Source organism: Ochlerotatus camptorhynchus, unplaced genomic scaffold (assembly GCF_037179485.1).
Source record: "Ochlerotatus camptorhynchus isolate MF236.1 unplaced genomic scaffold, CSIRO-AGI_Acam_v1.1 ptg000232l, whole genome shotgun sequence".
NCBI classification, from domain to species: domain Eukaryota; kingdom Metazoa; phylum Arthropoda; class Insecta; order Diptera; family Culicidae; genus Ochlerotatus; species Ochlerotatus camptorhynchus.
Genome location: NW_027040722.1, coordinates 4,622,202 through 4,636,195, shown reverse-complemented (window position 1 = coordinate 4,636,195; position 13,994 = coordinate 4,622,202).

The window sequence follows — 13,994 nt, the reverse complement described above, 5'->3', positions numbered from 1 at the left end:
GCGTGCAGTAGTCTTACGTGGTAACTGCTAGCCAGCAGAGCAGCTAGCGGATGTTTGGCGGACAACGCGATTGGATATTTGATCACGTCGGACAGCGCGGCATTACGTAGACGACCACCAACGCGGAGGGTACCAGCTTCATCTACGAACGGTGTTAACCATTTCAGTGCTGATGACTTGGCGACACGGTCGCCGTTTGAGAGATCTGACAGCTCCTCAGCGAAACTATCGCGCTGTGCTAAGCGGCAGAATAGTTGTTCGGCGTATTGTAACTCGGCAGTGTTCAGTGGTAGAATGGACGATGATTTATCTCGGACGCTCATGTTCAACGTAAGAGAATCCGACCCGGAACGACGCAGCTGTGCGCGATCCTGCAATCGCTGCAGATAGCGACCGCAGTATGCTACTACTCGTTGTAGTTTTCTGTAACGGGAGTAACGTGAAAACAAATCCTCGCAGAAGTTGGTTTGTGCAGTGGCCATTGCCACGATCGGAACCTTGCGCCCTTCTTCAGATGCCGTGGAGGAACATTCTTGATCGATGATGGTCTTTGGCCAGTGATCAGAAGTGAGCTCGAGCCAAGATGGACCATTCCACCAACGAGATGAATTCAGGATATCCGACGGATTTAAGCCACGCGAAATGTCATCTGCGGGATTCTCGGAACCGGCGATGTGCCTCCAGTGTTGTATGTTCGTAGTGGTCTGGATCTTAGACACTCGGTTAGCAACGAATGTCTTCCATCGATTTGGAGAGGCACGTAGCCACTGTAGAACGGTACTGGAATCTGACCAGAAATTGGCGGTGGCCTTGATCTTCAACGACGCGTCGATCTTCTTATATAATTGAGTGGCTAAATGTGCGGCGCACAACTCTAGCCTGGTGATGGAGTGGTGTGTAGACAGTGGTGCTACCTTTGACTTTGACGTCAACAAATGTACGTGAATTCCATTCGCAGATTCCTAACGTACGTAACAGCATGCACCATACGCGACAGTGGATGCATCGGCAAAGAAATGCAGCTGAACAGTACCACCTCCGGAAGAAAGCACTAGACGAGGAACACGGACTTCACCGAGAATATGGAGTGTGGTGTGAAACTGCTTCCATTCATGTTGTTGCTTTTCTGGCAGCGGGGAGTCCAACTCACAAGAAACTCCGTCTCGTTTTAACGACCATAGACGCTGCATGAATAGCTTCGCCTTTGTTATTACCGGACCCAACAATCCTAGTGGGTCGAATATCTGGGCGATGTATGACAACACTTTGCGTTTAGTGAGGGTAGCAACAGGAAGGGGTATTTCCACTTTGAAACGGAGATTGTCTGCCTTCGGATCCCATAATATGCCAAGCGTGGAGATTGTCTGTTCATCTTGGAGATCATGGAGAGAATGAATGGCCAAATCTCCTGTAGTACTTCACGGGAGTTTGATGCCCATTTCTTTAATGTGAACCCAGCGGAACCGAGCATGGCGCTTACTTGTCGACGGAGGGTTATGGCAGATGCTACGTCCGGAGCCCCAGATAACAAATCGTCGACGTAAAAATCTTCTACAACAGAATCAACTGCAGCAGGATACAATTCTCCATGATCCTTGGCAATCTGCTGGAGTGTTTTCGTTGCCAGGTACGGAGCGCTAGCCGTACCGTATGTGACGGTCTGTAATTCGAATGTAGCGATGGGGTCGGATGGAAGTCTGCGATACCGTATACGTAGGAATGGAAGGTCGTCGGGATGATGCAACACTTGCCTGTACATCTTTTCGACATCTGCTACAAATGCGATGAGTCGCGTTCGGAACCTCATGTATATCGTATAGAGGTCTTGCTGAACCACCGGTCCAACAAGCAGGGTATCGTTTAAGGAGTGGCCTGATGAAGTCTTACATGATGCGTCGAAGACTACCCTGACCTTTGTGGTCGTGCTAGACTCTTTAAAGACGACGTGATGCGGAATGTAGCAGTGTGGATCTTGGTCATTAACCGGCTCTGGCACTTCCTTCATGTGGCCAAGTTGTAAATACTCCTCCATGAACCGATGATACGAGTCCTTGGTTGCGGGATCTCGTTCAAGTCGACGTTCCAGGCTCAGAAATCGTCTATCTGCAATTGATCTGGATTCGCCGAGAACCTTTTCAGGGTCTTCAACCCTTGGGAGACGCACGATATATCTTCCTTTGGAATCGCGCGTAGTAGTTGTCGAATACAGCTCCTCACATCGACCTTCTTCTACAGATCGAACTGGCTCGGATGGAATCGTCTCCATGTCCCAAAACTTTTGTAGAGCAGTTTCCAGACGATCGTCAGCGGTAGATAGATAGCAGAAATGTGGAATACAGGTAGCCGAGCGAGATGCGGGACCAGTGACCGCCCAACCAAATGAAGTTTCGACTACCCACGGAAGACCTTCACCAAGAGAAATCTTCCGTCCCGTGTGGAGTTCCCAGTAAGTTTCACTCCCGATGACAAGATCAACACTTCCGGGAATACTGAACTGGGGATCTGCTAGCTTCACATTCGGAATCTTCCATGCCGAAATATCAATCGGCGTTGTTGGAAGCTCCGATGAAGGCTGCTTCAGTACCAAAAACTGCAATTTCATCGAGATCGTTCGATCTCCCGACTCGATGGTTGCGGTAATGGCACTACTGACCTTTTGTGTAGATGATCCGATGCCTGCAACGGACACGTTCACAGTTGATCGGCGACTGTAGAGATTCTTAGCCAGTGGTTTCGAAATGAAATTCGACATCGATGCCGAATCGAGGAGAGCTCGGGCCTTGTGCATTTTACCGTGATCGTCGATGATGTTGATGACAACCGTTTCCAACAATGTCATGGTGCATGCAGTTTGGACCGCCATGCTGACTTGGCGGTAGCCAGGGGATTCCACGATTTGTGACGTGGAAGGAAGCGGCTGTTGAGCTGAGGAAGCTGTTGGGACAGCTGAAATCGATGACACGGTAGATGACACAGCTGAACTAGTTTGAATGGCTGGTGTCGCAGATACCTTTGCCGGAGCGGGATCGTGCAGAAGCGAGTGATGTTTCTCGTGACAAGTACGGCATGTAAATTTGGAACCACACTTCTTGGACTGGTGACCGAAGCTGAGGCAGTTCCAACACAATCGTTTCTGGGAAACTACCTCTCGTCGTAGACCGACGTTCTTTCCAAGAAACGCTGGACAGGATCGTAGCGAATGATTGTCCGAACATGAAACTCGGAGCAGATGTGGATGCTGCGTTGGCTGACACTTTTTGCTTGAAGCTTTTCTGTGGATTGCCGGCCACCTTCGCTAGATGATGATTGTCTGGTCCGACGGAGTTGAGAATGCGAACCCGTTGGTACAGAAATTCGATCAGCTCATCGTACTTTACATCTTCCTTTTGGCTAGTTTTCTCCTCCCACGCACGTAGTGTTGCATGATCCAGTTTATACAAGAGAAGCTGGGATAATGGCAAGTCCCAGTGATCTACCGGTTCATCAAGTTTGGCTAGAGTACGAACATGGCGTTGATAATCGTCAACCAACCCATGGATGCGTGTCGCACACTCCTGCTTAACAGCTGGTAATTCATACAGAGCCTTAAAGAGTTACTTTTTCAGGTACTTGCGTCGTAGCGTAGTTGTCAGCCTGAATGTCCACAGATTCGAATGGCTTCTTGGCACTGCCTTCAAGAGACTGGAGCAGATACTGAAGTTTAGCGACCGTGGGAATGTCACCGCTTACGTGGACCATCGACGTAAATGTGTCGCGGAAAGAAATCCAACGCGAGAAGTCACCGTTGAACTTAGGCAGGTCGATCTTGGGTAGACGTAGGTGAAAGCTTGGTTGGTGTTGTTGTGAAGCTAAGATCGAATCATTCAGTGTCGAATGATTACTACCTCCAGTGCGCTTTGAAAGTAGGAAGCCCTTTGCCTGGCAGTACCGCTGCTCGAAATTTACACGTTCATTGATGTGTGTGTCCAGATTCTCCGAGTTGTCCAACTTCTCTATCACGTCCTGGCAGTCCATGAAACTTACATTCAGCTTGTCCAGTGATTCAATTCGCACACACAGTTGACAGGCATCACGACCGTGGTCAAACTCACGAATGAACCGCTCTAGAGCATCTAATATTTTTAGAAGACCTTTCCGCTGCGTTAGGCGGTCAGCCAATAGCTTCTCCTCTTTGGCAGGCATCGCGAAAGAAAACGAACGGAAACGGTAGTTTAATCGAAACGAAAAATCCTTCCCGACGCGAACTAACCGTTTCTACGCGGAACCGACACGGCGAGGGTGATACACAATTGAACGAAATATCTCCTTCCCGACGCGGTGTAAAAACCCTTCACGACGGTAGATATCGACGGAAGTGAGGCGTCTTTAAATCGAATCGATCTCTCCTTCCCGTCGCGAACGAACCCACTTCTTCGCGGTCTAGCAAATCGAGGGCGCGAACGATTTTCCACTCGATTCGCGGCCGTATAAACCACCAAGCCACAATAGCAAATAGAAAAGCTACCCACTTTCTTATGTTCTAAACACGGCTACTGCTAGCCACATGCACTAGTATGGAACAGACTCACCGAGAGCAATCCTGGGGATCGGATGCTTTCCAAAAGGGCTCGGCGAAATTGCGCCAAGTTGGTAAGCGTGATTACCTCTCACCCCAGCAGGCCTGGGTTCAATCCCAGTCGGCGCCGCCGGGATGTTCTGAGGCATAACATCTCTGATCACGCCTTCCTTCGGATGGGAAGTAAAGCCGTTGGTCCCCGGTTCATGAGTTGATGGGTCGATAGGTAGGGTCCAGGTGTGGGAGCTGCCTTCCTGGCATGTCGGTAGCATTGGTGCTCAGCACGGAAAACAAGATCGACGGAAAAAACAAACCAAAGGAAAAAAAAAAAAAAAATTGCGCCAAGTAGTTCCAATGGTGCCAGTGAGCGATGACGTCCAACAGCGTCGCCAAGCGAAACTAGCAAACGTTGACTATGGCAGCGGCGTGATGGCGATGCAGGGTCATTCACCACCATACAAAGGCAACGTACGATGCAAAATGGCCAGGAACAGTTTCCAATCTTCTACTCCAAATAGAGTAACACACGGCTTTGTGCACTCTCAAGCGCAAATTAGTTCGTCACACAAAATACACGCACTAACAGTTTGCCGACGGCAGAAAGTGTTTCGAACGATTTGATTTCGTTTTTCACCCGCGATCAAAACACTAGAAGCGATAGTCACTATCGTTCACCCAAATACCGTCACAAGATCGTATGCGCTAATCGAATTATCTCCCACTGCTGCCGAATAGTACCCGACTTGGTACTATCCCCACGCGCGAAGCAAAAGCACGAAATGCGCTGATTGATTGAAATTCTTCTCCACACCACTGAGGATCACCCGGCTTGATAATACCCCACAGCGTACACGCACTTTGTTCGCACAGAATTGTAAGCCTCTAGACTAACTCGGGGAAAATCTAAGGGTCGCCTACGGAACTAAATATCACACTCACATCCAACTGCCACCTGTTAACAGCAGGAACGTATATGTTGTTTAAAAGTCAACAATAACCACAAACGATGCACCTGAAAAAGAATAACACAAAACACATGGGGAAGCTCAAAAGCCAACGAAGTTCCAATTTCTGCACTATGAACTCCCGGACGAGGCCTGAAGACCCCTTTCGGGTCCGGGGAAAACGAGGACAAACGAAAAGGTGGTGGAATAAATTTAAAGGACTGCACTCTCTAAAAAATAGCCGCCTTTTATAACATTTTAGCTGTTTTTATTTTAACCTAGGGTGACGTCACATGCACTTGCACTGGGTACTTGCGGTTTTCTGGTAGGTGGGTAGGTCGACCTTCGTAGCAGGATCATCGATGATTCGGCTGTAGCGACCAGCATGACATCGCTGACATTTCGGCGTTGTTTCTGCTGTCTCGATTGCTGGTGAATTGCCGTCGGAGCTGATGATGAGGTCGCCGTTGAGTCTACGATTAACCGGTGATCGCCGATAGAAGCACCGGTGGCAACGTGGATCAATCGGCGCAATCGACCGTTCAGAGCGCCGGTTGTGAGGCGGTGAGGCTGATGAAAACGCCGACGTCGAATCGTTGTTACGATGTGGATGATGCCACTTGCTTGATGCCAACAAGATGGCGGTCCTTCGTCTATTCTCGAGTGGCCTTTTTGATCGTCGAGAGCAATGGCGGATCTTCTGCTCCACGCTGATTCTTCCAAGAATGTCTGATGAGGATAGTGGACCTGGACGCTGATGGGGTTTCCTGTCCGTGAAGAAATCGATTCCGATACCACTGACTAACGTGGATCGCCTGGCTGGTATCGGTGACTAAAGTGGCGACTAGTCTGAACGCTCGCCGAATGGTCCGGTGCCACTATCCTTGGCTCCTCTTGACTCTTTCTGCGGAAGAGAGTTTCGGAACTTGTCCGAATAGGAAAAAAGGCCCAGATAATGGACCTTTTTCCTAATTTCTACGTTGGATAACACGAAAAACTTATTGAATGCAGTATCAGCAGTAAACCTTTTAAATGATTTTAACTACTGCCATTAACTTTATAACACCACATAAATATAAATCAACTTTTTATTTTTTATTTTAGGAACACGCGCGCACTTCCACTTCCTACGGAGTTCACGGACAGAAGAGAGCGAACAATTCTACGGCTGAGCCGATCAACCCATGCTATGAAACATCGAGTCTTTGTCACTTGATGTTCTTTGTGTCACTTTCTTCCGTGGCATCATTTGTGGTCATGCTTTATATTTACGGCGCCGCGGAGCGGCAAACGATATATTTCGCTGGTTCAAACCGCTGCCAACAAACAATGAGAGTCAGACATGATTGTGATATTTAGGGAATAGGGTTCTGTATTGGGATGGAACACCTTATAAAAAAATAATCGCAAGGTGACAAAGTCATCTGCTACGTTTAATTGTAACCGCTGGTTACAGAACCGCAAATTTTGCAAAAACGCAATGGCAGCAACACCGATGACCAGTGCACGTTTGGTCAGCAAAATGGTCACTTTTACACCCCGCGAAAGCTTTCTCGGTATGAATTGCCTTCTATCCGGCTCGAAGGACCAATGTTGACGATAGACGTCTTGCCGCACTAGAAGGACTTTCTTCGCTAGTAGATCACTAGCACCGAGGGGTGCACGACGTTAGGCATACGGTCGTTAGGCATACGGACGTTAGGCATACGTACGTTAGGCATACGGACGTTAGGCATAATGTACGATAGGCATAATGGACGTTGGGCATAAAGGACGTTAGGCATAATGGACGTTAGGCATAATCTACCGGATGAATTCCAGAAGGATGATAATGGAGACCGTCTATTGATTGCTGACTTCGGTGACAATAATGAAAGAGCCTTAATTTTCGGAACTCATGAACGACGTCTTGGACAGGCAAAGTATTGGGTTACAGATGGTACGTTTGCCATAGTTCCTTGTTTGTTTCGGGAACTCGTCACTGTTCATGGAAGTATCGCTCCCTCACATCAGCAGACGGTTCCGCTAGTTTTCATTCTGATGACAATAAATCAGAATCGTTGTATCGAAAAGTATGGCAGGAAATCCTGGAAGCAGCAGGTATGTTTTTTTTTGTTATTGAATGAAAAACCACAGAATTAACCATTCTTGATTTCATGAGCTGTTCTTTGGCATCATATTTTATTCAACCTTGGCTGTTTTTTTGTTATTGAATGAAAAATCACAGAATTCACCATTCTTTATTTCATGAGCTGTTCTTTGAGGAAAACCTATTCTTCTTTGACAATTGCAATATGTGTGTAAGAATATATTATATCAAATGCGTGATTTTTTTTTATTTATAGATGCGATTGATTTCAAGATATAGTTCAAAACTATGCTGAGTTTTCATTGTAAGATTACTTAACCACTATCGCTACTAATCATGAATCTAAGTAAATATGTAGATACGTCACTTATGACATGATTAATAATGGATTCTAAACTGTGCTTATTAAATAAACTATGTTTGTTTAACTTGTATCATTTTTTATTCAACGCTAAGCCTAATTTAAGCATTGTTTACAGGTTTACAGGTTAAGCAGGTTTCTAGAGTTGCACAGCAGCAAGGTATTGTATGCCTAACGTCCATTATGCCTAACGTATATTATGCCTAACGTCCATTATGCCTAATGACTTTATGCCTAACGTCCATTATGCCTAACGTCCGTATGCCTAACGTATTTATGCCTAATGGGGTACACTCAGCACCGAGACGAACTCTGCAGTAATAACTGCCCAAAACTGAGCCACCGATCACTAAGTCCCTTCTTACGGGGGGACTTTAATGCACACTCGATCACTTTGTCATCGACCGACCAGAGAAACAGACGACGTAAGTTCTGCTTTCTTCAACGTATATTTTGTAACTGAACTATTTACATAAATTTGCTCGTCCCTTATCTCCTACTGTGGTAGTGACCATCGGCTATCTATCGGTCGATATCGTAATATAAAGTTCTCTCCCTCTCTCTGCTCGCAATTCAATAACAGTCTGTATCATTTGGAATGGTAATTCAACACTTAACTAATTGGATTGATATTTACAAAATCTTATTCCTATCTCCAACAGTTAGATTGTGGCGCCATCTTTGCGGAAGAGTTTTGAACTATTTGTTTATGTTAATAGATGGTCCTTATTATGATGAGAAACTTTCCCGAAGACATCAATTGGGTTCTTTAAGGGTATTGAGGTAAATGCATATTCGTAATCTGCATTAAAAATGGAACCCAAACCCAAAATTTCATCAATTTTGGTACACTGGAACTATTTTAAATAAGAACGATTACATTTGCAAAAATCACTTCATTAGCGCCCCTCGGTGTCACTTTGTATGGGAGCGAGCTGTCAGTTTGTCAGTTTAGTGTCACACAGTGAAGTTGTTATTTTGCTTTAAATCTTGATTTAAAAATCGAGATGAAAGTTTGTGGGTTCGAAAAAAATATCGCTGTGCTCAGAAAACGAAGCTCTTTCAGATGATATATAAAAACCGATATATTTTTCAAAATTAAAGAACCCAATTCGCGGAAATGCTTCGTTTCAGAGTTATTATTTTGCTCCGCTAGATTGCATTTCTGGCCGACGAAGCGAAGAATTTTGCAGAATGGCAGCAGAAAAAGGAAAACATCCTGGATTCCGTAGCTCTGCTGGAATACTATGTGAAGAACTTCAACGCGGAGGAGACACAACCGGCAACCGATGGAGCTCGATACTGGTTTACCAGGAGGGGTGAAAAGTAACCTCCTTGACCGCCAGAATGCGCTGATACTGCAAAAAAGGTAATGGTGCCTTTTAGTCCGTTCATATTTAGGCAGACATGCCAAATTTCAGTGCGATACTGTCTTTAGTTTTGTTTTGACAGCTGATTGTTGTTGACGTGTTTGGCATCATGTTGAGTATGGATAAAAACGATTTTCGTTCTCTCATAAAACATTATTTTTTGAGCGGCAAAACGACGAAGGAAACAAAATAAAAGTTTGATAAATATTATGGGGCTAATGCTCCGTCAAATTACACTGTCAAATATTGGTTTCGAAAGTTTCGTGGTGGCCGCAACTCCACTGCTACCGAGCAAGTCCGCACCGGCAGGCCCTCCGATGCGGTTACAGAGGAAAATGTCAAAACAAAATACATGAAATGGTGTTCCCTAATAAAAATAACCTTAAAAGAGAGCTTAACGACTGGGTTAGTTTACCCTTCCGGGATACGGTTCGTTTTGGTATTTGTTTATTAGGGTGGGCTGACCGGAAAGTGAAGGTGCGTGAGCTAGCAGATACCGCAAATAATAGTGCTGAGCGCACACGCCATATTTTGGACGAGATTCTGTATATGAAAATGTTATCCTGCCGCTGGGTGCCGCGCAAGCTCACTCCTGACCAAAAACACGAACGCGAGAGCACTTCGAAAGAGTGTTTGGACTTGCTGATGTGGAATCGGGCGGACTTTTGGCGTCGATTGGTAACTGCTGATGAAACCTGGATCCCCTATTACACCCCAGAGAACAGAATGAGTGCCCGGCAATGGACTGAAGCTGACACGAGTGCTTCGAGGCGGCCGAGGGAGGCTCATTGGGTCGGAAAGGTTATGGCATCGGTTTTTTGGGATTGTCATGGCATACTCTTCGTGGACTACCTCGAAAAAGGAAAAACCATCAACAGCTATTGGAGCGATTGAAGGTCGAAATCGCTGCAAAACGGCCTCACATGGAGCGATTTTTTTTTTTTGCTAGACAATGCACCGGCGCACAAGAGCATCGCAACCACGGCTAAAATCAATGACTTCCCAACAAACATTGAATGTTGAATGAGAGCTTATTCAGCCAACAATAAGCTCCTTCAGCTAAAAAATTGCTTATTCAGCTGTTAATCAACTCAAATTGTTTGCTGGGTTATGGCTCCAATTGCTTCCGCATCCACCGTATTCGCCAGATTTGGCTCCCTCAGACTAATATCAACAATCAATACGAAACTAACGATTTTAAATTGGCTCACCACTTTAGTAGCCTATTGGTCCCAAGCAAACGATTAACGTACCCTATTCTAGTCGAAATTCTAGTACTACGCAATGTTTGTTTTGATTCGCTATGAAAGTTTGACAGATAAAATGAGGCGTTATTGGTTTTCCTATGTTTCGAGGGGTGAATCGATTAGTTTGGGACCGAAGAGAGTACCAGAGCTGAGCCAAAAAGTTGAGCACGTTATTTCGGGACCTTCTAGTCTTAGAGTTACCTCTATGCTAATATCAAGAGGTAACTCTAAGACCAGAAGGTCCCGAAGAAACGAGCTCAACTTTTTGGCTCAGCTCTGGTACTATCTTCGGTCCCAAGCTAATCGATTCAATTAGGGTACATGATTCTGCTTTGGCATGAGTTCCAGTAATGTGCTGAACCATTTACGCATTCAAGCTATTGGTTCACCCGAACCTGTAGGCCATGACTGCAAATTTAAATATTGCTGTAAAAAATCCAAGTTAATCAGCATTCTTCCACCACTGCATTAATATAGATAGATTTTGAAAACGACTGCTTGGGTCATTTTAGATCTATGTATGCCCCCTCTAAAAAAATTCAAATTATGAGAACCCTTTGATCTATTTCCAAAATCTATAAACATTGATTGAGTGAAGTTGATTGGCTTATTGTTTTTTATTTTTTTCATTTTTGCCGCGAAATTTCATTTTTTGTCCCATTATGAACTGGCCAAATTAGGAACAAATTTTAATTAATATCAAAGCAAGAACACTTTCCCTTTATAAATACTTAACTTTCGTTTTTGTCCAACGGGTGATATTGGCTGCACCAGCATGGCAAGTGGCGGATATATCATAGAGGTAACTCTAAGACTAGAAGGTCCCGAAATAACGTGCTCAACTTTTTGGCTCAGCTCTGGTACTCTCTTCGGTCCCAACCCGAATAGAAATTTACATTAGCCCAACGTTTGATTTTGATGTCTACATCAGCATCGAAATCAAATGTATGCCTGATGTCAAACATTAGAAAACATTATGATTTAGTTGTATTTAAGCAACGTAACATGGTGTATACATCAGAAATTTTGGAACAAAATTTTGCCATTCTAATGTCGGTCTGACGTCAAAAATTTCAATCTATTGACATTAGAATCAAACGTTTTAAGGATGTTTTCAGATGTAAAAAACGTTAGAACTAAACGTTGTTCGGATGTTTTTAAATGTAAACGTTTTCTGATGTTTTCTAATGTAGATGTTTCCTGATGTTAGAACCAAACGTTTTTGGATGTTTTCGGATGTACATAACGTTAGAACTAAACGTTGTTCGGATGTTTTTATATGTAAATGTATTCTGATGTTTTCTAATGTAGATGTTTCCTGATGTTAGAATCAAACGTTTTTCGGTTGTTTTCGGATGTAAAAAACGTTAGAACTAAACGTTGTTCGGATGTTTTTATATGTAAATGTATTCTGATGTTTTCTAACGTAGATGTTTCCCGATGCTAGAACCAAACATTTTTTGGATGTTTTCGGATGTACACAACGTTAGAACTAAACGTTGTTCGGATGTTTTCAATTGTACTTCGTGTTTGTTGTTCTCTGATGTTTTCAGATGTACAAAACGTTTAAAGTAAACGTTGTTTGAATGTTTTCAAATGTAGATGTTTACTAATGTTTTTAGATATACAAAACACTAGAATCTTACTTTTCAAATGCTTTCAATTATATTTACAACACATTAGAATTAGAAACATGATCGTGTAAACACTACACACCATTGTTGTTAGATAACATCATAAAAATGCGTACATAATAGTCAAAGCTGAAGCTCCCGTTTCCCACCAGTCAGATAACTGACCTTAGCTAACCAAATATCATTGCGGCAACTCTCTATGCGGCAGGGGAACTATGCCATTAGCGCGCTAAGAGTTATTAGACCACTGACATAGGCGCCAATTTGTAGGTGACGAGGCACTTGGTGACATTACAGCGAGCTTGACGATTGTTGTAGCATTTTTTTAGCAAACTACCAGTTAAGGTGTGTAGTGTTTACAAGATCATGTTTCTAGCTCTAATGCTTTGTACAATTGAAAGCATTGGAAAAGTTAATTCTCATGTTTTGCATAACCGAAACCATCAGAAAACATAAAATAGTACAAAAAAAAACATCCATTCTGGTAGACTATCTCTTAAATGCATACAGAATAGCCATTGCTTAAGCTCCCGTTTCCCACCAGTCAGTTAACTGACCTTAGCTAACCTAATATCATTGTGGCAACTCTCTATGCGGCAGGGGAACTATGCCATTAGCGCGCTAAGAGTTGTTAGACCACTGACATAGGCGCCTATTCGTGGGTGACGAGGCACTTGGTGACATTACAGCAAGCTTGGCGATTGTTATAGCATTTTTGAGTGAACTACCAGACAATCATGATAATAAGATCGCTGCGCCTCCAGATCTCCCTTTAAATCGACCCGCTGTGCCAATTTGTCAATAATGCATGACACTTTGGACGTGGATCGGGATGATCCACAAATGCGGAAAGTTTTGGGCTACCAGTCTTCTACCTAATTGACGAACTGCAAATATATAATAAACAAAATTATTGTGCATGAAAAATATGACAATGTACAATGCTCGAGGAACACTGGGAGTTTTCGAACGACGCGTGCTTAGGAATGCCGGACAACAATCCCGCAAAAATGGTGTTTTCCTCAAATCCGGCCGGTACAAGACAAAGAAAAGTACAGCGTGCTAGGTGGTTAGACCAAGTGGAGCAAGATGTAGGAAGTGTGGGATGCTCGAGAAATTGGAGACAAGCAGTCAGGGACCGAGTTAGTTGGCGCAACTTTGTTATACAGGTCAAATCTTGAGGGACGTCGGACCAGCAAAAGTAAAGTAAGTATCTTATACGTTTGCCAACATTCCACGACAATATATGATTAGGTTTTCACTTGGTATGTAATGAACAACAGAGATACGCGATAATTCGTATAGTTTCTGCGATTGATGGTTAATTTTAAATGTACGTATAGTACTATATAACAGCATAACTGGATCGTCATGTTCACCATCTGTCATTGTCTGCAAAAATATTTAATAGCAGTTACCTGTGTTGTGATACTTCCTTCAATGAAAACTAATTTTCTTGCATTGCCATGGTCATCTGGGATGAGGCTGGTCCACTGATCATTCGGAATGAGCTCTCCACACATCATTGAATCAATGTAGGATCAATGTAGATATGTAGATATCAATGTACATAGATGGTGTCATATGCAAAGTGCGAAAAGAGAATGAAAGAAATACGAAAAAGATTAGCATCAAGAAGTAACAGTTTCATCGGATTAGTCACCAAGTCCCCACCACTGCTATCTACAGCCCTATCACTCCAATCCCCACGATTGCGGAAGAGAATAATAAAGTTCTTGATTTAATTTAAAGAAATTAATATTTAATATCGGGATCCGTATTCGGTTTCCCCAT